Source organism: Enhydra lutris, unplaced genomic scaffold (assembly GCF_002288905.1).
Source record: "Enhydra lutris kenyoni isolate GAN:26980312 unplaced genomic scaffold, ASM228890v2 scaffoldscaffold13, whole genome shotgun sequence".
Classification (NCBI taxonomy): domain Eukaryota; kingdom Metazoa; phylum Chordata; class Mammalia; order Carnivora; family Mustelidae; genus Enhydra; species Enhydra lutris.
Genome location: NW_019154097.1, coordinates 107,234 through 134,048, shown reverse-complemented (window position 1 = coordinate 134,048; position 26,815 = coordinate 107,234).

Genomic DNA, 26,815 nt, shown 5'->3' with positions numbered 1-26,815 from the left:
AATAAGCACACTATGCAAATAACAGACATTTTCAGCAGAACCGTAGCTTTGGCACAGCAATATCTCTTTTTGACACAGACACAGATGTCCTTTAATCCTCTGTCTTCTGTCGTCTGGCTCACATAGTCCTGATTTCTCAGGTTTCCCCATGGCCAAGGTAATTTTCTGCTTGTTTGTGTGTTTTCCTCCTCGTCATCAGGGACTCTGAGTCTCACTGGGCACCGTTGCAGTGCTGCTTATTCAGTTGCAGTTTGGTTTTTCCTTGTCACTAGGATGAGAGAAGACAGATGGACGACTATTATTAGACATTGACAATAGCTAATCATGTCTTTGGCCAAACTCCAGAGATAGACCTGGGAACATCTGAAGGCTTAGATTGCAGAAAATTGCATCACAAAGAATTTTAAATTTTGCGTTAACTTGGCATAAAAGTTTTTTGCATTTCCTTAGATGACAACCACTTTCACTCCAATATTTGACCATCTTTCTTGGCTTCTCTGAGGATGAGGTATAGAAAAATTTTGTAAAGCATTTTTACATGGCATAAATTGCTGCATAAAACCAAGTATCTTTTATTTTACATACAAGGCCCCCATATTTCATGTTTTCAGGGTAATTAATAAGACTATCTTTTCCTAAGCAAGGAAGCCCTTCTTTCTCTTAAAAAAAAAAGGATAATCTCTTTAACTGAACATTAGTGGAGCCCTCTCAGTCTGTATACAATGATTTAGAGCTATCCCTGCTCCTTCCCATCCCTGTCTGATCCCTGGCATAGGAACAAAAGGCAGCTCAGGTAGACTCATCCCTCCTCTAGATAGAACAGGAATCCCTCTGACATTAAGTGAGCTAACACTACCTGAAAGGAGGATTGGTGGGGGAGAGCTACTAAAGATAAATGGTCGAAGAAGCACTCTTTTGTTCACCGGGCCTGAGGATTCCCTTTGTGCTGAGAGACATACATAGGTTGATGGAATGGGAGGAGGTACTCAGTCACAGAAGTTGGCTTGGCCAACTTCTTAGTCTCTTAGTCCCTGTGGGCCTGGAACTTCCCTCTCACATTCAGAAAGAGTGAGAGGGGTGGGAAGTATCAGCAAGATGGACCCTTAAAAGCAAGCATCCAAGTCTGGGAAGTCTCTTAGGCCCCAAGTCCTGAGATTATCTTTACCATCAAGGAACATATGATTACTCAACCTATGGAAACCCTTTCAACCTCTGTAGACAGCACCAGCTGACATCAGTGACAAGTGAGAGTACCAGCAGCATCAGATACCAAAGAGAAAATAACACTGCAAAGGCTCTGAAAATTAAACTGTCATTAGAACCACAGCATACAAATGTAGGTGAGGACCTGCCCACTAAACTTAAACAGGGTGACATCCACTTAAAGATTTAAATAGGACCCAGGGTCTCCTAAAATCATGGAAAAGATGTCCAGTATAAATACAAAATCACCCATCATGTCAAGAACCAAGAAAATAACAACTTGGGTGAGTTGATGCAAACACTGAGACGAATTATATTGATGGTATCTGACAAGAATTTTAAAGAAGACTGAAGAGAATTTTTTCTATAATCAATTAAAATTGTCTTGAAAAAATTAAAAAAAAACATTTTAGCAAGTAGACTTTACAGAAAAGCTACAAAAAGAAAGGAAGGAAGGAAGGAAGGAAAAGCTATAATTGAAACTTAAGGAACTTAAAAAATCCACTAACGTAATTAAAAAAAAAAAATCTTGCCAAGTGAGTTCTGTAGGAAAGTGAAGATGACAAAGAGTAGAATAGTGAATTAGAGGATAAATCAAAAATCTATCCAATCTGAATAGCAAAGAGGAGAGTAAAATGGGGGAAAAAAAAAAAAAAAAGGACAGGGCTTTAGGGACGTGTGGAAGAACAAAAGATCCAACATTTATATCATGAGTCCCAGAGGAGAGAAAGAGTGAGGCTAAAAGAGTGTTAAAAGAAATAATGGCTGAAAACGCCCCAAATTTGGCAAAGGACACAAATCTAAAGATTTAAGAAGCTGAGTAAACCCCAAACAGGGTAAACCCAAAGAAAATCATGCCAAGACACACTTCTGAAAAATAAAGACAAAGTCCTGAAAACAGTTAAGGGAAACAATGCACTACCTGAACACAAATTCAAATGACTTTGGATTTGTCATCCATAACCAAGGGGGCAAGAAGGAAGTTACACAGTGTTTTTCAAACTCTGCAAAAGCAAAAAAGGAACTGTCAACTGTGCCTTTTATATCCACTAAAACTATTATTCAAAAATGGAGAAGAAATAAAGACATTCTCAGGCAAAGGAGACTAAAAAGAATCTGTGTTTACCAAGACTATCTTTAAAGACTGGCTATAGGGAGTTCTTTAAGCAAAAATGAAATGATGAAAGAAAGAAACTTGAAGCATCAGGAAGGAAAAATTAACAATGGAAAGAACAGAGGTATTTATATATACAATAGCCTATTACTTTTCCTCATGCATTTTATAAATTATATTCTATGAGGAAAACATCATATGATACTCAAAACAGTATTATTATTATTTTTTTTTAAGATTTTATTTATTTATTTGTCAGAGAGAGAGAGGGAGAGAGAGCGAGCACAGGCAGACAGAATGGCAGGCAGAGGCAGAGGGAGAAGCAGGCTCCCTGACGAGCAAGGAGCCCGATGTGGGACTCGATCCCAGGACGCTGGGATCATGACCTGAGCCGAAGGCAGCTGCTTAACCAACTGAGCCACCCAGGCGTCCCAAAACAGTATTATTTTTAAGTGAGGAAGTTAAACGGACCTCATTTTCACGCTTCACTTGAAGTGTGAACTGTAGACATCAGGAGTCTGCAGTAAGTCACATGTGCAATAAGTCAATACTTCAATGCTCAGAGACCCTATACAAAACCACACAGAGAAATACACCAAACACCTCATAAATAAATCAAAGTTCAAAGAGATGGGTGCGGGAGAAGCTCCAGTAACCCACAGGAAGGAAAAAATTAAAAAAAAAAAAAAAAAAAAAAAGAAGGAGAAATAAGGGAAGGACAATGAAAGGAAACAAACAAGGAAAATTTTTTTTAAAAGGTAGAGTGAAGTGCTAACATATTAATAATTACCTAAAATGCAAATGGTTTAAGTGTGCTAATCAAAAGACAGAGATTGGGCGAGTGGATAAAGCCATTTGAATTCCATCTTAGCCTTGCTTGATAAGGTTTAGGATTCAACGCTTTGTGGAAATCTGCTACTCCAATCTTCAGACTTCTCAAACTTCCTTCTATAGGATGTAACTGTCTCTTTATATAATGCCAAAGTAGTCTCCTTGTTTTCACACTTCACCTTTAGTTGGCAGTTAATCACCTTCCAGTTTTCTTTGCCAGTCTTTGATGCATGAATTCTACCCAGCTAGTGCCACTAACTTCCACTGTATTTAGAATTACTACTTTAATTTTGCCTTTGTAAAGCCTATCAGTGCATTCTTTGCTTGGAATCCTTTCAGTCTACTATTATGAAAAGTTTTTGAAAATACATTATTTCAGGATGCCATAGATTTTCAGTCACTCCTAATGTGGTCCTCCTTATCATCCGGCCAGTAAGGGATCTAACTCCCCAGTCCCATTTTAGAGTTTTCTTCCCTAGACCAGGCCTGACCCAGCTTGTTGTAGATCTCAGTTCCCTGGGAGGAAGCTGAGGATTCACATGCAAGAGGTATACTGGGAGTGAAGAAAGAAATAAATATTGGGCAAAGGTAGGCACTGAACTCTGATGCAGTTTTAACAAAGATCTCACCTGATCCTCTTCATAATCTACATTTGAGGTAAGGAGTTTATCCCTTTACTCCACACTATGGCCACTTGTTTGATATGGACTGCTCTCTGGAGGGCTTGTGTTCTTGGAGAGGAGTCTTCCACATGGAAAGTTTCAAAATACTTCAACTTAGTTCATCAGAAGCAACACTTCTAGCATCTCAGCATTTCAGTACTGAAGAGGGAATTCTAGTGATATACGGTATCATCCACTATATGCCATTTGAGGGTTTTTTTTTTTTTTAAGGGTGGGGAAATTGTACAAAGCTAGCAGTAAAAGAGGCATAGGAAAACTATAAACCTCCAGAAGGCAGTAATCGTCGTCTCTGAGCAGAAATAAGAACACTGTAGAAATAATAGTATCACTTTTCTGATCCACTCTGCAGGTTCAGGACCTGAACATGGTAGTGTCCTTTAAGCAGGAATGATAAATTAGTATCTCTAAAAATTATTCATGTTTAGTACAACCAATTAAGAGGACTGGGATCTCCATATTACCCGCCATTTAGCGACAAAATTTCTGATCTTAATCTGTCTATAACTGAAAAATTGTAGAAGACGTTGACTTTCTGTGGTGCAAAATCCCCAGGGGAGGTCAAGAGAAACAATTAAGAGTATCTTATTTACGTTATTGTGCATTCATGCTGTTTTGCAAATTATTACTGAATAAATAGTTATCTTCTAAAATTAAGAAAGTCCCTCATTGTGGTTTTATTGTCGTTGTTTTTGTTTATTTGTTTGTTTGTAATAAAGACAGGATCTGGGAAAGTGGAATGAGTCTTTGAAGGGCCTTTCCCTTAAGATACTATGAGACAATATCAGGAAGAAAATTTTACCTATTGCGTATTAGATACTGAAATTTGGTACCACATTTATTTGTTTCTTTCCACTTAGATCATTCAAATGATTCCACAGAGCTCACAATTTAAAATTTTTAGTTTGAAAATGTGTTCTCAAATAGCATATACTTTTTGGAATTCCGTATCCAGGAGTAAAATGGATGAGTATTTCATTACTTTATTATTAACACAGTTCAATTTAATTGAAGGTCTAAAATGGCACATATTTATATTTAAGTGTTTATTAAATTCTTTATTCAGTCTTGTGAAATTACAAGAATGCTCTTGGGAACAAAAAATGTTCTGTTGCATTAGAGAAGTTGCTCATAGCTTTTCATTAAGTTTCAATTGTTTTATTACCCTACCATCACTTTTATCACTGAATGGAATAATATATTGAAAGCTCTTTTTGGAGAAAGGAAGCAAAACTACTCAAACTGGATTTTAAAATAAGATAGTTTCAATTTACTCCAGATTTTTATTGGAAAGTGCATTGAGTTTCATAAATGTAAACTTCTAAAGAAATTTTTCAAAGTGGACAATTACTGCTTTTCCTGCCGGAGGCCATACGAATTAGCAAGCTGTGGCCTTATTTAACACCACATTCAGCCAAGGACTCACTGCATCTTTAACAGCACCCCTCACAAATTCAGATATCAATTCTACAGAAAAGGTTTGGCTGTAATTCTAACTCTTAGCTTGGAACATGAGGTCCATTCTTATTTACACAGCACACAAGGTTACTATTGGTTCAATGAATGATAAATATAAGGTGAAATTACAGCATCCAGATATAATATTTCTGTTTAGCTTGTGAGGCGAGTTCATCTCAAGGGCTTTCAGCCTAGATTTATTTTATACACAGATTAGTGAAGCCTAAGAAAAACTGAGCCATTTTCTTGAATGAGAGTGAATCCTTGTTGTTGTTCTGTCTAGAAACAGAAATAAAAAATAGAAAAATATTAATCTTGCACAGTAATATCTATATTCCTATTTTTTACATAAGTAATCCCAAGGATACTAGATTACCCCAGTTTCTTGCCAAGTAGGGTGTGTCACAATATCACATTTCCTTAAATGTTTGAAGGAAAGGTGAGGATGGTAAGCTTCTAGTTAAGATGTCTTGAGATCTGCATGGACCCTTACTTTACTACTGCACATTTTAACTTTACAAAATTTTACTATTTGTCAGCCATAGAAACCAGAAATAAATATTTCTGGCACCAAATTTAGTTATTCCCTCTGTTAACATTATGCATTATGACTGAGAATTTATAGCTCATCAAAAGGCTATTGAAGAGCTATTACTCAAAAAAAATAAATAATTGTTTCATCTTATTTCATGAAGTCAACAGAAGATTCATTTCTAAAGCAGCATTTTTTTTTTTGAACCACAGCACACATACTCAAAAAATAAGTACAGGGAAAGAACAGCTTGTTTTTGTTAATGTAAGATTCAAGAAGCAGTGGTCTATCCATGGAGGTTTCAAGGTCCTTGACCGTGAAGTCCTTTACCATTCAAATGAGGTTGGGGATACATATATACTACAAGGAGCTTGGACATCTGTGAAATAAATTCCATGCAAGCATTTAAACCACCTTCCATAATATTAATTTTGCAACCGGTAAATCAGAACTGGAGTTAGGGTAAGATAAAGATAAAACAAGTTTATTATATGCTTTACTGATTTTAAATGCACAGTGAAATTGCTTACATTAACAGGCCTGTTGATTTGATTTCTCTAACAGAAATTCTTGTGCTTTTTATTGATTAAGTTTTATATATTGATCTGAATGTTGGGTAATAGGGTTCTTGTTCATTAAAGAAGGTTTAATTTAATTACTCAAGGAAAGTCTAAATTCTGTGTTCCAAGTTTATTACCATTCTCAATTACACGGTCTGCACAGCTGCCAGAGTGACCTTTATAAAATACAAAACTAATCATGTCACTTCCCAGCTAAAAATCCTTCAAGAGCTCCCCGTAGTCTTCCAAATAAAGTTCAAATTCCCTAGCTTGGCCACAAGATAGTTAATGATCTAACTCTTGACGGCTGCCCTTTCCTGGCTTCCCGAGTAGGGCAAATTACAAAATCTGCTTTGTTCTTTTTATCATTTGTACCAAGCATTCTTTAGTCTTTTCAAGACCGTTTTTATCTCTACACCATGTTTTGTTTCTACTCCAATGTCTTGTCCTGACTTCCATCCCGTTTCAGATCCTTCCTTTAAATCTTTGGAATTTCCACATTCTCTCCCTGAAGTTTGCACTATTCTCTATTTTGTTTTCTATTTCACTCTTTAATTTTTCCACTGCTCACTCTCCCAGTGTAGGTCTGCATCCCGGTTCTGGCCTGCATATTCAGGCAATGAGGGTTCCACCCCCTACCCCTCATATTCCCTTAAAAGGGGCTTTTAGATGTTCTCTTCAGTCTGATATTTTTGACTCCACTTTAAGTTCCAAATTTACAACAGAGTTTGGTACTTCTTGAATTTTCAAAAACATCTTTTCGCCTTTATTTTTTTAATATTTGTTAAACTCAATGTTTTGAAGACTTTTTCTCCCTTTTTTGTATAGGGCAACCTGTTTAATAGCAACAATAATAGCTTTTTGAAACAGACACCTACTTTGATCATTGTTTTGAGAAATATTTATTAAGTATAGGCTACATATTCTTTGTTGAAGATACTGCAGAGAACAAATTAATGAAATACCAGTCTAATGAAGCTTGTATTCTGACACTGTGAGGCTTGCCATGCCTCTAAATTAAATGTATATGTTTACTGATGGCTTTAGGAAAATATATCCCGATAACAGGTTGCAGAATCTGATTGCCTTTTTATTACCCCTGTTGGTTTTCCTAAAAGTAAAATTAAATCTCTAATGGAGTAAAGGTGGTATATGTCATATTTCTCTGTATCAATATATATTATACGTTTGTGAGTGACATTTGGGGTGAAGCTACATATAGTTAGAACTCATGTGAAGCTTTTACTAGTGATGTAACTCTAGGCATTAAAGAAACCCTGAAATTCTAGGCTTTAATTTACAAATACAAATGACAAAATAAGTGCTATTTATTCTTATAAAAACCAGTAAATTGTGATCATAAAAAGAAGACTTAGTGATAAGGTTTAAAAATCAGAGGTTTCACAAAAAATCTGATACGCAGAGTTCAATCTTTAGATTGTCATCTTTTCTTATATTAGACATGATACAGGAAGGGACACTATACAAATGAAGCAAATTAAAGTATACACTTTCCTTTGCAGTATGCTTTCAGGATAATTTGAGTATTTTTATTTTTACAAACTAGGTAGTCCACATATGTCTGAGATTTTCCTTCAAAATCAGTTTATTTGGGTTAAAGTATTTTTTTCTTTCAAGAAGCATATCTTTATTTATAGTCATTTTGCTGCCATACATTACTGATAAAGTGATATGAATATATTTATAAAATGTTTTCCAACATGAAACCTAGAAAAGAGCATACTCATTGAAAATAATGGAAGTGTGAAAAAAGATGGTTAGAGAGCTTGTTCTGAGTCATTCCGTAGGTTCAGTCTTTCTGAGATTCCAGCTGTGATGGGCATGACACAGCAGAAGCATGAAAGAATGTTTCTTATGTCAGTATATAATCCTCAAGGAAGGATAGCCCCCAAAGTAGAGCAATATGCAAAGATGACTGATTCAGACAGACCTAGTTTCAAAACCTGTCACATACCACGTAAAAACTTCAGTGTATTTGGTTAACTAATTGCATTCCCAATCCACTGATGCATGCAACAAATAGTAATTGAACACTTAGCATTGTCAGGATCTGTCTAATTGAAGTTCGTATTCTAGCAGGAAAAATAACCCATAAGATATAAATGACTTGTATAGTTGTGATGAATATTATGACAGAGGAATGTAAAATATTATGGTTGAGGATTAAAGGAATACCAGTATGTAGTGTCCTCATCTCTAACATGTGTTTAATAGATGCAGTATACCTACTTCATAGGGTTGTGTAATGATTAAGTGAATTAATATGTGTGTGTGTGTGTGTGTGTGTGTATAAAATTCACAAATTTTAGCACTTTTCACTTGGTAGATTTTCGAATATATAGGAGATAAATTATCAGGGATGTGAGAATCAAATTTGGGTAGCAAACCTAAAATAATCAGTTAATGACTAACACTTAGGATATGGGGGTGGGGTGAGAAGTTACTTGGTAGAGATTTCTACTGTTCAAGGGGGACTTATGGCACCATCATCATTAGCAGAATTCCAGCAGTCTTAACAATGTAAGTTTCCTATTACAGCCTCTAATGCTAGGTACATCACAAAGTTAGTATTCATGGAGAAATTACTTAAGTGGGGAATATGAGAATGCTATACCTGTGAGGGAAAAGTTGAAAGGATGAAATATATAATCATGAGTATGATTCAAAGAAGCTTAGGTTTTGCTCAATTAAAAAAATAAAAAACCTTCAAACTGAGGGTTGCAGAAGGGGAGTTGAGTGCGGGATGGGGCAACTGGGAGATGGGCATTAAGGAGGGCACATGATGTGATGAACGTGGATGTTATATGCAACTAATGAATTATTGAACTCTGCATCTGAAACTAGTGATGTACAATATGTTGGTTAGTTGAATTTAAGTTAAAAAAGGAAAAATCTCAGAGACTTAAAATGATAAAAGTTTAATCAAACTATTTAACTATTAAGATGTGGCCATGGCTGTGCTTCACATCTTCAGTCTGGTACTCAAAGTGAGGGGGGAAAATAGCAGCTCTTCAAAGTTGTGCCCAGAGGTGACACATATCATTTACCTTCATCTTTCATATCTAAAACAATTCATATGACCAAATGTTTTGTTCTTCCAGATAGAATATAAAATTCCCTCCAAGGGAGTGAAGAGAATAGGTATAAACAATAACACTGTCTACCATGAAATTGTAAAATGGAATTTTCAGGATACAAACTAATCAAATTCAATTCTTCATAAACTATAGAATGCACTCTTATTATTTCTTCATAATTTTGGTAAATTTTTTTTTATGATTTTAAAGGAGTTAAAAAAAAAGTAGAATATATCTTTTCATGCTGTTCTGGACTCACAGAGTGCACACATTCCATATGGCACCAGGATTATTTCTTAATGTTTGGTGCATTGGGGACTTACTGATTGACATTAGGCATAATGTATGCACATGACCTTGGGAAAATGCTGTGAGTTTATTTGCAGAAGTTGTAAGAAGATTATTTTCCCATTGAATTCCTTTTATTATCTTTTCAAAACATAAAGGATGGTTTATAATCATCTTTTATAAATAAACTGAGGTTTGAGCACTGTTATATAACACTTCAAAAGTGAATTCATTTGAGACTATCCACTGTCAGGATATGACATTAATATATCTAATAAAATTAAAATCATATGAGAAAAATAATAATACAAATAAAAATAATAAAGAGAAATTAAAATAAATGTTAACAAGAAAAAATATATTTTAAGAGATTTTGATAAAAATATCATTTCTTATTAAAATAAAAGATGGAATTTTCAATGAATTTAGTAATACTGTGTTTTCCAAAGGTTCAGGAAGCTAAAGCTAATTAGTACAAGTTAACTAAAAACTATTTCTAGTTCTACAATTAATATAATTCCCTAAAAATGAACTTGTGCACATTATTTGGTTTCTGCATTTTTTCACTTCATATGTCTCCTTCTTTCCTTTTAATCTCTTCTTGTTGTTGAGGCCACCTGTGGAGGATATATCAGGTGTTCAGAGTTGAAAGCTGAACATTATTCACTACTTTAGGACATTTTGCCTGAATTTAATTTTGACTAAGACATTTTTAAAGTTTTGAGAATTTACTCAATTATGTGCACCTGAGGTCAGTATTTCATTCCAGTCCTGTCCTTGAATGAATCTCTAAAAATCCCTAAGCTTCAATTTACTAATTTAAAAATGATAATTAAAGCAATGATAATTATAGAGGTGTTTTGAGAATTACTCTAAAATGTGATCCAGTAAAAAAATAAAATAAAATAAAATATGATCCAGTAAGTGCCTGGCACATAATAGATATTTGTAAAGGGGGAAAAAATGGCAGCCGACTTTCAAGCTATTCTTTTCTTTTAGTGAGAAAGTCTTTAGGAAATAAAAGAAAAAAAAAAACATGGTCACACGTCTTATAAATATGCAATAACAGGTCTGGCAGACTATCCCCAGCTATGGAATGCTTTAACAGGATGGATCTAGTTTGTCTGGATTAGTGAAGGCAAATAAATCTGAATCCATAGATTTGTGGCACATGACTTTCTATAAAATGTCAAGCAAGATATATCAGTCTGGAGATAAAATGGAGATTTTCATGATCAAAATAATACTCTTTGATAAGCAATGACAACATATGTCAATTATAAATCTCATATTTTAATCAGAGCCAGAGCACATCCTAAGATGCAAGGAAATATGGAGGTGTGATGCTGTCCCAGGCTAGGACCTGTTTTGTCTGTGCCTGTAAAATGCTTGTCCTTAAACTTAAGAGTAAAGCTTGATCCTAACTTTATAGCTGATTCTTGTGAGTTAGGTTGCTAATTTCACAACCTAATCCTTTGTGCTATAACAGTATTTAAAAATACTAATTGTTTTGCTCCAAATTAGACCTACTATGGGCATTGTTTAAGGGAAACGTGATGAATTTTGTGCTCTAACATACATATTATGTTGTCTCAGTTTCTTTTTCAATTCAATTTTATACATAATTTTATAACAAAAACTATAAAAAAAAAGTTGTAAGTGGGAAAATCATCAGGGGACAGTGAGTCAGCCTATATACAGCAGGAGGTTTTTCTCTTCAATCAGCACAGACGGTAATAAAGAAAATCGTTGACCAGAAATATCCAGATTGTTATATTACTTATGCAACTCGGGCAAAAGATATACCATACAAGATTTTGTCATTTTCAGTATTTCCATTTGTTCTTTTTTTAAAAAAAAAATTTTTTTTTAAGATTTTTATGTATCTGTTTCACAGAGAGAGAGAAAGAGATCACAAGTAGGCAGAGAGGCAGGCAGAGAGAGAGGGAGAGGCAGGCTCCCCGCTGAGCAGAGAGCTCGATGTGGGACTGGATCCCAGGACCCTGAGATCATGACCTGAGCCAAAGGCAGAGGCCCAACCCACTGAGCCACCCAGGCACCCCTCAAATTTTTTTTTTAAGATTTTATTTGTTTGAGAGAAAGAGAGAGGCATGAGCAGGGGAAGGAGCAGAGGGAGAGGGAGAAGCAGACTATTAGCTGAGCAGAGAGCTAGACATGGGGCTTGATCCCAGAACCCTGAGAACACCATATGAGCCAAACACAGATGCTTGACTGACTGAGTCACCTAGGTGCCCCAAGTGTTTCCATTTGTTAAGTATATTTATAAATTAAAGGGGGAATGAAATGTACTAAATTAAAATTAACTGCTTTATAAATGTTGGGTGCTTTTGCAGAACCATAGTTATATAAATAAGCATCTTTATTCATATTTATTGAGGGTTTTTGTAAGATGATAATAAAGTATATGCTGTTGATATATAAAACATTACCTGAAAAGAATAGTATTTAGGTATCTACATTGCCAATAGGAAAAAATACTATTCATGTGGTTAATTTCAGGGGACTTGCTGTCATTATTTAAAATCACATTCCTATTAATGTTGATATTTTCACTTTATCTAAAACATATATTTACTGAACTATGAATGGGACAATATTTATCCAGTTGCATGAAATTATATTTTCTTATATCAAACTAAGAACTAATTAACCAAAAAAAGCCTAGGCTGGCACTCCATAATGGTATAAGGTAATACACTGTATGTCATATTACATGGATTAAGTTTTGAAATAACTTCAGAAGTTAAGTATGTTACATTTTAAGGATAAAAACATGCACCTACAATTACTACCACATATAGATACATAGAAAAATACTGAAAAGACATACAAGAAAATGTTACACATTTTTTAGTTTTTTCATTATTTTCTATAATTTAAAAAATATATAAATGATTTAAAGAGCTTTAAACTATCTACTTTGAATATGTGCTAGCACAAAGAGTTAAGAATACATATGCTACTAAATAACAGTTATGAAGTAAGAAAGGTCTTCACGTGAGCAGTGTTTGAATACCTAGGTTTTGTTATCTGGCATGTCATTAGTACCTTCTGGTTTCTTCTGCTGCTTATTCATTACTCATTTTATTAAAAATTTCTCAAGCACATTTGTTTGAATGGACGAAACACTGACTCTTGCCTTCAAAGTGGAAACAAAGAGCCACTGGGAAAGAAAGCTGGCCAGGCTGACTCATATAATGCTTTAAATTAACAGTGGTTTTCATTTAACCCAGCTAATCTTTTCCTGCAAACCCAAATTTGCGTTTAAGGCAGTTTGATGTAGCCAATCACTTCAGCCCACAGTCTAGTTCCACGAGCTTCTAAAGGTTCTCAGGGACCCCGTATTCTTCAGAAGGTGGCAAATACCTTGCAGAGTACAGAGGAAACACTTTCTTGAGCGTATCTTATCCCATTGTTCTTTATTTGCTCTTTATAATGGCGGCTGCTGTCTCTACCCAGGTCTGTCTCCCTCAGCTTCTCTCAGGCGCTAGTGTTCTTCCTCACCTTTATAATCTTTCATTCTTTCACATAAGGAATAATCTCTCATTCCTTTCATATCATCCTGCAGAAGGTTCTGGTTTGCTGTTTTTATGTTTTACGTTTGCTGTGTTTACGTTTTTACAATGTAGATTGGTGTGTGGAACTAGTTCAGTAGAGTCGGGGTAAGGGTAAGCTGTGTATGAGAATCCTTATAATAAAAATTGATTTATGCTTAGGAAAAACCACCAAAGATAATTTCCCAATCTAAGTCATTATGATTTTATCTTGCTTTCTGTAATTGGTTATACTTCTTCACTTTAATTTCTAGGAACCTCAGAGTTGAATTTGAGACCACTTTAATCATTGTAACAAGACATTTGTTATTTTTTCTTCCTTAACCCCCTTTTTTTTTGGTCATTGCCCTGAATTCATCATATTCATTTTAGTTTTTTACAAATGGTTTCAAAACTAGTTTACATCATTTTGGAATAAAGATAACCAAATTAATAAAATCAAAAAGGATAAAAAGACAGTAAATTCAGGAGTCCTTACAAATACAGAATAAAATAATATCTGATCTTAAAATATGCACTATACATACCAAATGATTTATGACTTAAATATCAATCACACAATACTTAGAAGAGTGATTCTTTATGTTAAAATCACAGACTCAAAGGGTGCGTGGGTGGCTCAGTTGGTTAAGTGTCTGCTTTTAGCTCAAGTCATATTCCCAGGGTCCTGGGATAGAGCCCCTTATCGGGCTCCCTATTCAGCAGGAAGCCTACTTTTCCCTCTCCTTCTACGATTCCCCATGCTTGTGCCCTCTCTCTTGCTCTCTCTGTCAAATGAATAAATAAAATCTTTTTTAAAAATTTAAAAAGATAAAATCACAGACCTCTAAAGAATCTAATGAAAGCTCTAATATTCTCCTTAGAAAATGCATAATCAAAATTTACACAGATTTTTTTTTAAATCCACAAATATGTAGCCATGATTTCAATTTTGGCCCATAGATTAACAAATGAGATCCTCAAAAGTGAAAGCATATATAAGTAAATATCCAATATTAGAATGGCAAGGAGTAATAATGTTGAAAAGTGTCTCATTAAAAAGTACACACTTTTCTACGCTTAACACTGTATATTATTTAAATGCATCTATGTGTATAGTGAGATAAGAAGAGTGACAAGAATCAGCTTAGTAAACAAACAAATTAAATCAATCAACCATAGGCAATCCCACCACTACCGCTACCATCGTAGGCATTGTGAATTTACCAGACACAATGTTTTAGGTTATTTTTATTTTACTATTTCAGAAGTTCCAGATATTTTACTGCCATCTTAAATAGGCTCTAGTGGATGCTTTTCATTAAATAATTCCTACTATTAAGAAAAGCAAATATTGATCTACAGCATGTAGTATTAATATAATGTTTGTCATGTTATTTGAAATTTTCTCTCTGTTCTCTGAGGAACAAATCATGAATCTTGAGTGTATTTGCTATTTGACAAAACAAGTAGGCACTATTTAGCTTACTATTTATTGAATAAGGAGATTAAATGATGTCTTTAAGTTGATTTTTAATTCTGTCACTCATCATTCTTTATATTACATGGAAAGGCACATTTTCTATGTTCTCATTAAATTAATAAATAGAAAATAAAGCATGACTTTTCACCCAGGGCTACTCTTTATATTCACTTTCTTTAATACATTCTACTATATTAGAAATGTAAAACTCAATGTATAAGAATAGTGAAATTTTTCAAAAAATCTTCTATTTATCACTTGAATCCAATGATATAATATGGGCTTCTTCTACCTTTGAGAATACACTTAACAAATACAGAGGCAATTTAGCATTTTCCCAATTCACATCTAGTACAATATTTAAGAAGATTTCATCTAATTGAACACATGTTGGAACAAATTTAATAGAAGTATTCTTTGTAAATGCTTCGATGGCTAGATGGGAGACAAGCTAGGCAGGCAGTGAAGTGAACATCATTTTGGTTGGGCTCTCCAGGCTAAGAAGTCATTAGCAAGATGTTTTGACTGCTGAGAATGTCAGCCATAATCAATCTTAGAGATAGAAGGAGGCTGGAAATGGGCGAGGTAATGTTCAAATTCATGGAAAGATGACTAGTCATAATAAAAAGAAATGGATATGGCTGCACTGCCTTGAAAGAATTTGAGAACATTTAGGTTCACAAATGGTAAATTTCTATCTTGAGAAATGTAGTCAATATAGTTATGTAATACGATTATCACCTTCCAGATCTGTGTGTCTCTACCAGACATCCCTTAGCTTTGGGGAAGAACATATATTGTATAGAAGCACATTTTATACGATTATCACCTTCCAGATCTGTGTGTCTCTACCAGACATCCCTTAGCTTTGGGGAAGAACATATATTGTATAGAAGCACATTTTATATGATTATCACCTTCCAGATCTGTGTGTCTCTACCAGACATCCCTTAGCTTTGGGGAAGAACATATATTGTATAGAAGCACACTTTAATACAAACTGTTTTGATTCTTGATAGAAATACAAAAATGATAGATATATGTATGCAAACTCCCTGTATATCTTTTTTTTAACAATAAAGTTGTTATTCCTTTATGTTTAACTCAATTTTCTTACTTAAACAGATCATTTCCTGGAAGGCATAAAATTAGTATGTCCACTTTTGAAGGTATATCAGGGCAAATACAGTAGAATCTATATTCTGATTCATTAATATGGATAGGGCAAGAGCAGTTCAGAATATAAATAAGTATGTGAAACTTTTATTAAATTCAAAGATTTTAAACCCCTACATCTTGACTTGAGTAAAGATATTTCACAGGACAGCAATGATTTTAGAATATTGCAAGGTTTTGTTTTGCAGAAAAATATTTTGTTTTATTTTAATAATACGTTTTCTCAACCATCTTGAAAACTTTCTAAAAACATTTTAAACTAATCTATGGAGAAAAAATTTACCTAATATTCAAGATTAATTTAATCCAAAGACATTACGTAAGTACTCAGTATAATATACTGTATTGGGAATTGGTGGTACAAAGTAACACCTAATCCTCGTTGATAAATAGATCAGAACACAACCATGGAGGAATATTTCAGCTTCTATTTGCAGTATGAGAAGTGGTGAATTACAAATTAAGGACATACTACTATAGAAGGGTGTTCACAGTCACTAGACCCTCAAGGAGTTTCCTTGAGGCTAGATGGGATGGGATATGGTGGAGGGTGTGGGATAGAGGAAAAGTTAAATAGTGCATTATCTTTTTTTCTTTCTTTTCCCTTTTAATAATCATGGACTCAAATCACTCTATCTGTTGTACCCCTGTCTATAAACAGAGAGTACTATTGTAAGAAAAGGATAACTCTAAACCACACATTGATAAAAGGTATTCTGATAATTAATAGAGGACTTCTTCATTATTCGATCTTGTCCTAAGATATATGTTAAAGAAAATCACTAGTAAACATTTAAGTTTGAAAAATTAAATGTTATTGCTTCCATTTTAGAATGACAAAGCCAACTCAATAATTGTCTTCATATGACTTACAAATGAAATTTGCTTAAAGTTCTACTGTCTATAAATTAGAAGGTAATCAGTGCATTATCTCTACTCCTTAGCAGCCACAACAAGACCTTAAACTTCTTTCTCTGAAGCAAATTTGAAAATTGGCTTAGAGTGATTTTCTTTAATTTGATTCCATTGATTGTAGGCATAAAATTTGTGGCAATCATAGCTCCTTAACGAATGCAATTTTTTTTCTCTATACACATTTTTATTTGGTCATTTCAGGGTTTTTATTATTATTTATTATAATTAATTTTTAAATTTATTTTTTGGTGGGGGAAAGGTGGCAGAGGTAAGGTTAAGAAAAAAGGGCTTCTTTTGTCTTAATTTGAATTTTTGTTATTTTTAGGGAGACAGTGTGTCTCTAAGTCCCCGTTACACAAAAATCACTAGCTGTGAAAGTTGAGGCAATTCAGCTAAAATCTCAGTCCAAGGAGACTTCTCTGTAGAATGGGCTAAAAAATGAAAACTCAGAGTTTTGATAATAAGGATGTGAGAGATCTTCACAAACTATGCAATATTACTCAGAGTCTTAACCCTTTTTGCCTGCTGACTTCATTGATTTGAGAGACAAAGTACTATGAGTTTGCAGTCAAATCAGATGTACTCCTTTGTACCACAAATGCAGAAAACAGTTTTTTAGTACAGCAGTATACACCATAAAGAACCTGAATTCTGGTGTCATGAAGACCCAGTTTCAAGTTGTGATGGTTGTGTGTTTTTGACAATCTAATACACTTTAAATCCCAGTTTATTCATTTGTAAAGCTAGAATAATAATAAACTCCACTAAGTTTTTGGGATTAAGTTAGATCATGTAAAAAGTCCACAGACCATAGTGTATTTTTATTTCATGAGCATAATTTACTCAGCTGTTTGGGTTAACAGTATGAGCATATTTTTAACAATGTATATAAAAACATCAGTGTAGTTATGAGGGTAATTTCAATGTATACAATGGTTTAACAACCAATTTTATTTTTAATCCTGCCTTCAAAATTAAATAAAAAATAGCATCAGCCACATTAAATTGTAGGTATACCAAAGGAAACACTCAGTAATTGAATTCATATTTCCTGGAAAAAATTTTATGTATTTAATAAGAAATTATACTCCTTCAAGTTTATACTTTACCTTTCTTTTTTCCATTTTGAGCTTTGGTAACATATCAATTCAAGTTGAATATGAATGTTGACAACTGCATTTTTACAAATAAAATATTTCTACTCAAGGAGAAAAGAAAGAAAAATTAGTTTTAGAATTTCATTATTACTGTGGGACACAGAAATACATTTTTATGGCTATGGGATTTCATGATGAATCATTGCAAGAGTTGATTGAAAAATAATATGTGAATATACTAAGCAGGATGAGTGGTTTTAGGAAAGAAAGTATTAAAGTTATCCCCTATATGACCTGAATATTTCACTTTAGGGTTATTTTTTCATCACTTCTAAGATATTAGCATACAAAAAGTAATGAAATACACTATGAAGAAAATCAAGGCAAAGAGTCCTTTTTTAACTTTAACAGTTTTATGTGGTGCTCACTATGAAAAATGAACATGAATGTAAAACTTCAGTCCTTAAGATCAGTTTTTTTGGTCTGAGCTTTTTGCTATTCCAATTAAACAAAAGCTGTATTTCTTTCCTCTTTCCTCATACAATAAAATAAGTGTCATTTTCAGCAATATTAGCATTGTTTATGGGAAAAATATGCATGAATAACTAATAAAATGGATTTTTAAAAGCATCTTATGGAAACCAAATAATTTGCATTTTCCCTGAGGAATGTTTACTAATTCCTTTTTTTTTTTTAAACTTTCTTGAAACTTTATGTTGTTACTTCTCAATCACTCTACACTTTTGCCACTGTGGAAAGCTGTGGAACTTTCTCAAAATTTCATTCTACTTTCTACATAATGTGGCTCCTTTCTCCTTCTTACCCTACATCTGTGATCACAATCTGCTAGGAGAAGTTCCACCGTCATGTTTCTGAAGTATATGTACATCCAGCACTATATATCATCATTCTCTTTTCATCTGTTTTGGGTTTTTTGTTTTGTTTTGTTTTTATTTACTTATTTGAGAGAGAGAGAGAATACAAGCAGGAGTGGGGAGGGGCAAAGGGAGAGGGAGAAAGAGAAGCAGACTCCCTGCTGAGTGGACAGCCCTATGTCGAACTTGATCCCAGGACTCTGTGATCATGACCTGAGCCAAAGGCAGACGTTTAACTGACTAAGCCACCCAGGCACCCCATAGTTTTGTGTTTTTTTTGTTTTTAATAAAAATTCATTATGGTTTCTTGGATGATTTTCTCTAATACTTTGTTTTAATAATTATAGTTGCAATTATTTAACTATATATTATTGATTGTAGAAATACTATGTTTCTAGGTTATAGAAATGTTATGTTTTAAACTTCAAATTTTAATTCAGAAATTTTACTAAAATTTTATAAGAATATATCCTTTACTTTGCCCTATATTTAGTAAACCCACTAGTCTATAAAATCAACGCTTCGGTAATCTTGGTAATTTGGTTAACTTTTCATAGTCTTATAATTGATTTTCCAGAAAAAGAATTACATTAAAAAAAATTTAAGTTCTCTCTTTTTTTTAAGATTTTATTTATTTATTTGACAGATAGAGATCACAAGTAGGCAGAGAGGCAGGCAGAGAGAGAGAAGAGGAGGCAGGTTCCCTGCTGAGCAGAGAGCCCGATGTGGGGCTCGATCCCAGGACACTGGGACCATGACCTCAGCTGAAAGCAGAGGCTTTAACCCACTGAGCCACCCAGGCGCCCCAAAAATTTAAGTTCTGTTGCTCCTTTGTCACCGGTTCATTACTTTGTTTTCTTAATATCACAATTTCTATCCTGCTATCTCTTTTAACTGTAGTCTATCCTCTAATATAATAATTAGATTATTAATTTTCAGACTTTTTTCATTTAAATGTAATTCCATAAATGTCCTAAATTCTCCATCTCCCACATTTTGGTATGATATCGGTATAGCATGACCCAGACATTACAATTCAGTCTCACTGCAACACAGGCAAATCAACAGGGTGTACCTGGGAAATCTGGGTGCTTCAACACTCACGAGGCTATTCTGACAGATGGTGAAGGTTAAGAAATGATGCTAAAAACAGCAGAAACTAGATAAGACTGTAACACTGATTAAAAATGCACATTTTGCCCATTTCTAAAATTATTTAATATTGCTAAGATTCAGTAACTTCACCTGCAAAATTAGGTCTTTGGGTTAGTAATTTCAGTATCCTTAAGTATAGGATATGGCTCAATACCCCAACATCAAAAAAAAAAAAAATTAGAAAAATCAATATAAGATAACACAAGGAGGGCTTATTATTTTAAGCCATTTCTGAAGATGTAAGTGTGTGGGAATGATAAGCTGGTAGCAGTTGATCTGTGACCTCACCTGGGCTTAAAAGGGAGCAAATAACCAGCCACTCTGCACCGAGCATTGTTCTATAGTCACTCTGTGGATCTTTGCAGCAAGGAAGGTAAAATAATAAGAAAACCAGAGGTCATTTTCTTTGATACAATCCAAATACAGAAACTCGGGTCAGGGGAAGAAAGCTGAGAACTGAGAGTGCATCTGAGGGATGCTGTGGTTCTGAGCGATATACTAATCTTTTTGCATGAAAATACTGAACTCTGTCTCTCTAGTTATGCCTTCTATTGTATCTCTAACTTGGCATTAATTCCAAGATACCATAAAAAGATTTCTTAAAGTCCCCATCATGTGGATGGCACATTTTCAGGAGTGACGTGATTTTTGTGGCTATTGTTTGTTCCATATAATTACTCTCCTTTTCTAAAACTCTGTCTTTATGAAACTAGTAAAGTAATTGATAAAAATATTGGTATCAATTAACAATAACATTTACATTCAGATAAAAGATAACTGAAATTGTGAACATAGTTTTCCAGTAGAAACAATTCTACAATTCTAGAAATAAAGTTAAAATTATTTTAGGTCAACTTTGTCATTATATTCACTGCCACTTTTAAAGCATTGAAGGTTCCAGAAGATTAAACATGCACTATGCAATGTAGTCTGCTCAACTTAGTGATGTCAAGGTACTAAGAAGAAAATCTTTATTAAAATTGTCTAAAGTTCTATTTTTGTATCTAATATTAGGGAAAGGAAACCCAAGAAAAAATTATTTGAAAGAGTAGAGTCAGTAGCATCAAAAAAAAAAAAAAAAACTCTCAAGAATTAAGTTAGCATTTCTTGGCTTAAACGTAAAATGTTAAGTATTTTATATTTGAGAAGAGAGATTTCTAGTAAAAATGCATTTTATTTTCTGAAAACACACCTAGAATACTGTGAATCTAATATGGAAAGCATAGGGAGCTGAATGTAATAACAGAATGTGCTTTTCCAGAGAGCCATAAGTTATCAAAAGCCTAGGTCCTTTTCACAGAAAAAAAAGAAAGAGAAAGAGAGATGGAGAAAGAGAAAGAAAGAATGGGATAGAAATAGAGGGAGGAAGGGAGATGGAGAGGAAGGAAGAGAAAGTGTAAGGTCTTTTTTGTGGGCAAACTATCATTTTACATAAAAATTATAAGATGTGAAACTTATCTTCTGAATCATTTTCTCCTATAAAACACATTTTTCCTAAGAAAGTCACAAGTCGCTTTTTTTCTTAATCTTCATACATGAGTTTTGTAGTATAACTGAAACTATTTGCCTTTATATTTTCGTGAAAATTAGGCAAAACTTATTTGGTATTCAGTATTTGAACAATGATATTAGGTAATTTTTGATATATGTCTATTTTGCTTATACTGTCCAATAATGTTATTACAATTTAAAAAATCACATATAATTCTATGCTCCTGGGACAAATTCTTATTTGGCCAAGAAAAAAAAAATGAGTGCTGATCAGAAACTAATAAGACAGTAATTACTATTTAGCTATTTACTAACCATGATAAACATATCAACATGGGAAATCTGAGAAAATGGAAAATTAGGATTTTTCTACAATAAAGTTTGAATTCGGTACCTTAATTTGCTTACTTAAATGACCCCAAATGGTACACAATGGTAAATTTGTAGTTGAGGAAAAGGCTATGTGTCAAATAATTTTATAATATATGATGGTATTGGTAGACATATTTAGAAAATCATATGAAGTCAAATAATTGAATCATGTTTATAACTAAGGAACAAGTATATTTCTTCCTCTGTGCACATATAACACTTGCTTACAGTTTTAGAATGGTACTTTCTATGTTCCATTGCAGATTATTAGTTAACATGTCTTCTCTGCTAGGTAGTCTATAACTCTATCATCTGAGCTAGGGTTTTTTTTTGTTTTTTTTTTTTTTAAGATTTTATTTATTTGACAGAGAGAGAGAGATCACAAGTAGGTGGAGAGGCAGGCAGAGAGAGAGAGAGGAGGAAGCAGGCTCCCCACCGAGCAGAGAGCCCGATACGGGGCTCGATCCCAGGACCCTGGGATCACGACCTGAGCTGAAGGCAGAGGCTTTAACCCACTGAGCCACCCAGGTGCCCCTGAGCTAGGGTTTTAAGTTTTATTTTGTTTTTATATTTTTGTTAATATTTATATATTAAATGTTTATATGTGATATGTACATAATTTTGGTAAGCTCACTTTTACATTTCTTCATTTTTTTTAAGGTATCCTAACCTAAGAGGACTGATGTCCAATTCTGGTTACTTATTTAAACATTTAACATTTTTCATTATTATGGCAAATTTTTCAATAATGCCTTCTCAATTCTTTACAATTCTGCATGAAAATAAAGCAGCTTAAGAGTCAAAAATGGTAGCTATTCTCTAATATTGGCTATTAAGATGGATTAGCTAAACTGAATTATTTTATAAAAATGCACACATATTATTGTGTAAGTTTAATTATTTAACTCTTTTTTTTATTTAACTCTTTTCTTAACTTTTTCACAAAATTGCTTTGTCTATTTCACATAGACTCAAAAATTATATTTTGCTTGCACAATGTCGAAAAGAGTGCTCCTACTTCTTGTACCAACTTCTGTTCAGGACTACCATTTCAAAGGGTATGCGCGCACGCGTGTGTGTGTGAGTGTGCGCACGTGTGCACGCGTGCACATGCGCTTTCTTTGTTTATGTCCTGCTTATATTGATTTGAAAAATACTGGAATTGTATACTAGAGATAAAGAGACATATTAATCTTGTAGTGATCCTATCTCTGCATATAATTTTTATAGAATTCTTCCTTAATCTTTAAGAAAAATGGTGATAAAAGACTAAGTCCCTGATTCAAGGTGAAATGGTTAAGATGGTTAGGATCAAGGCAGTGGGTGTCTTCTGTCTGTCTCCTTTATCCCTGGCTTTTTGATACCTCCCCTGGTAGGAATGAGTAGAGAGAGAAGTTGTGTTCAGATATTAGGATATGCACATAGAAGAGCATTTTCCATTCATCCTCTGTTAGGTCATAATGACCAGGATCCTTTTAACCTTGAATTAAGAACTGTGTCTTTGGTACCAATGAGTGAGCAAAGGAATGGCAGACAATGTTCTGAATTGGTTTTCTTAATCACTGCCCTGCCATATAGAAAAAAAAGCTTATGTTTAAAGGTCGGGGGTGTTAAGGATGTTTTAATTTGAATGGTCACAGAGATGATAGGTTAGGAGGTATAAAAATAGATAGTGTTTACTTCTAGAACAATTACAGCTATACATGGACCTAACTGGAATCTGAAATGAGATACCCCAAGGAGGTCAGAGTCTCAGTTTGTATGAAAGTTAGTGACCCAAAGTGGGGCAGAAGGGAGGAGGGCTCCACGGTCCCCAGAGGCACTTAAATTTGTATACAGAAAAAAGAAAGATTTTTTAAAAGTGTGTGTTCTTTCCTGTCTATGATTTTCTTCAGGTGTTCATATGGCTTTCCTCTCCTTCTCTCTTCTGTGTCACTAATAGAAGGGAGACCACTTCACCCTTAGCCTGTTATTTAACCAAAAGCTCATAACTAAACCTCATTTATTTAATGAATATGTCAAACAGCCTTGGGACAATTTATGTAAATTTTATTTTTAGAAAACTTTTTATGTATTTTTAAATTACATTTTTTCTGTCATTCTCTTTTCCAAAGTAATGGTGAAACATTATAGGATTGACCCAGATAAACCTGTTAAAATACATGTTTCACTTTCAGCTGCTACGGAGGCCAGGTTACTGTGGCTCACATTTGTTAGGCAGCCCCTCCGACCTCAGACTTTGCACTTCTGTTCACTCTGTCTGGAATGCTCTTTCCCAAGATATCTGCTTAGTTTATTCCCTCATAATCTTAAGATTCTTTATTCTAGTGTGTCTTCACGAAGCCTTCCCTAACCACCCCATTTATTTATTTTTTTTTAATTTTTTTTTAAGATTTCATTTATTTATTAGAGAGACAGAGATCACAAGTGGGCAGAGAGGCAGGCAGAGAGAGAGGAGGAAGCAGGCTCCCTGCTGAGCAGAGAGCCCGATGCGAGGCTCGATCCCAGGACCCTGAGATCATGACCTGAGCTGAAGTTAGAGGCTTAACCCACTGAGCCACCCAGGCGCCCCCTAACCACCCCATTTAAAATTACTAACCTCTCTTGATACTCCCTATACCCATCAATGCTTTCTTTTTCTCCAATAACATAGTCTAAATATGTTATTTTGTTTATTTCTATTTCCCTCTAACAAAACATAAAATTCAGGAATTCAGGGATGTTTGTCTTTTATATTCAGGACTTTGTTTAGAATAAGGCTTAGCACAAATTGGTAGATGATAAATAATTGTCAATAAACATGATTCATTACTGAAAGGATACTTTATATTAAAACCCAATATCCCATTTTTTTTTAAGATATACTTATTTGAGTGCAAGAGAGTGGGGAGAGGGGCAGATGGAGAGAATCTTCAAGCAAACTCCTTGCTGAGCGTAGAGCCAGACACAGAGCTTGATCCCATGTCACAAAAGTCAGATGCTTAACCAACTGAGCCACCCAGGCTCCCCCTCAATATCCCAATTTTTGATCACAGCACTCTGTCTTGGTATCCCTTTATTCTTTTCATTTTCACGGCTCTCTGATTTCTTAGAGACTTCAGACATCTAAGAACTTCAATTTTTTACTCATATTCTAATATGTCTTACTCTCCTTAAAACTATCTCCTTGAACATTTGGATCATTTTTTCATCACCATCCTCATTCCTTTCCTATAAATGTCCTTTTGCTCTGTCTGTCTGTCCTATCAATCCTAAGCCCTAGATCCAACCCCCAATCTACCATAATGAATTTTATAATTAAATGGCTAGGCCAATGGACATAAAATAAAATAAAAGTATACCAAGTAGGGAAATTAGGACCCAAGAACAGATACAAACAAAAGGACAAGTGGAGTTACTGGACAGAGACACATACATAGCCACATGCTGTTCAGCTGTAGAAGGGTGAGAGTTGGAGGTGGAAATGGTGTCTGTTACAAAGATGATACAATGTCTAAGGTGCACAAAATTAGCTGTATTTTCTACCACATCCATTCTCATGTATTCTTGGGGATGGATAATGGTGATCCATTTAGCCCCTCACTTTCTACCACCCAGGGTTCCATTCCTGGTCTGTTGTTGAATAACTGACCATAAGAAATATTGTGATTTGAGGCTTAATAATAAGAGTATGGCAATGGTTAAACCTTTCTGATGCAGAAGAGATTTCTGAACAGTGGCTGAGGGAGGGTTAACAGAAAAATAAGGCGTATTCCCTGCTGTGAACAGCTTACATCCTTATATTTAAAATTAATCTTAGGAAAAACATGACAAAGTTTTACCAACCATCCCTCAACCAAAAAAAATCATAAATTGTACATTTCTATTTAAAAAGATGTAGATTGTATAAATGTTAACATGTTTCTTGCTATATTCCCTCACCACATTTCTTCCCATCTTGTGGTACTCAGTCACAAATAATTTAATTATTTATAATTCTTTATGAGTGACATTTTCATGACATGTATTTGACTTTATTTAAATAATATAATGATATATTTTTATTTGGCACACATTTGTAAAATGCTTACAATGCATAAGGCACAGTTCCAAATGCTTTACAATCCAGAAGGAAGGTGTTACTATTATTTCTATTTTTAGAAAGGGACTTAATATGGAGAGATTTATGAATTTCCTGAGAATGTATAACTGCTCAGCATAAACACTGGGGTTTAAACCCAGGGAGTAAGACTCTGGAGTATAATTTAAAAACTACTATGTATTCTTGACTGTTTCCTTTGCTGTGCAGAAGCTTTTGATTTTGATGAAGTCCCAAAAGTTTATTTTGGCTTTTGTTTCCTTTGCCTTTGGAGACATATCTTGAAAGATGTTGCTGTGGCTGATATCGAAGAGGTTACTGCCTATGTTCTCCTCTAGGATTCTGATGGATTCCTGTCTCACGTTGAGGTCTTTTATCCATTTTGAGTTTATCTTTGTGTACAGTGTAAGAGAATGGTCGAGTTTCATTCTTCTACATATAGCTGCCCAGTTTTCCCAGCACCATTTATTGAAGAGACTGTCTTTTTTCCACTGTATATTTTTTCCTGTTTTGTCCAAGATTAACTGACCATAGAGTTGAGGGTCCATATCTGGGCTCTCTACTCTGTTCCAATGGTCTATGTGTCTGTTTTTATGCCAGTACCATGCTGTCTTGGTGATCACAGCTTTGTATTAAAGTTTGAAATCAGGTAACATGATGCCCCCAGTTTTATTTTTGTTTTTCAACATTTCCCTAGCAATTCGGGGTCTCTTCTGGTTCCATACAAAATTTGGATTATTTGCTCCAGCTCTTTTGAAGAATACGGGTGGAATTTTGATTGCAATGGCATTAAAAGTATAGATTGCTCTAGGCAGTATAGACATTTTAACAATGTTTATTCTTCCGATCCAAAAG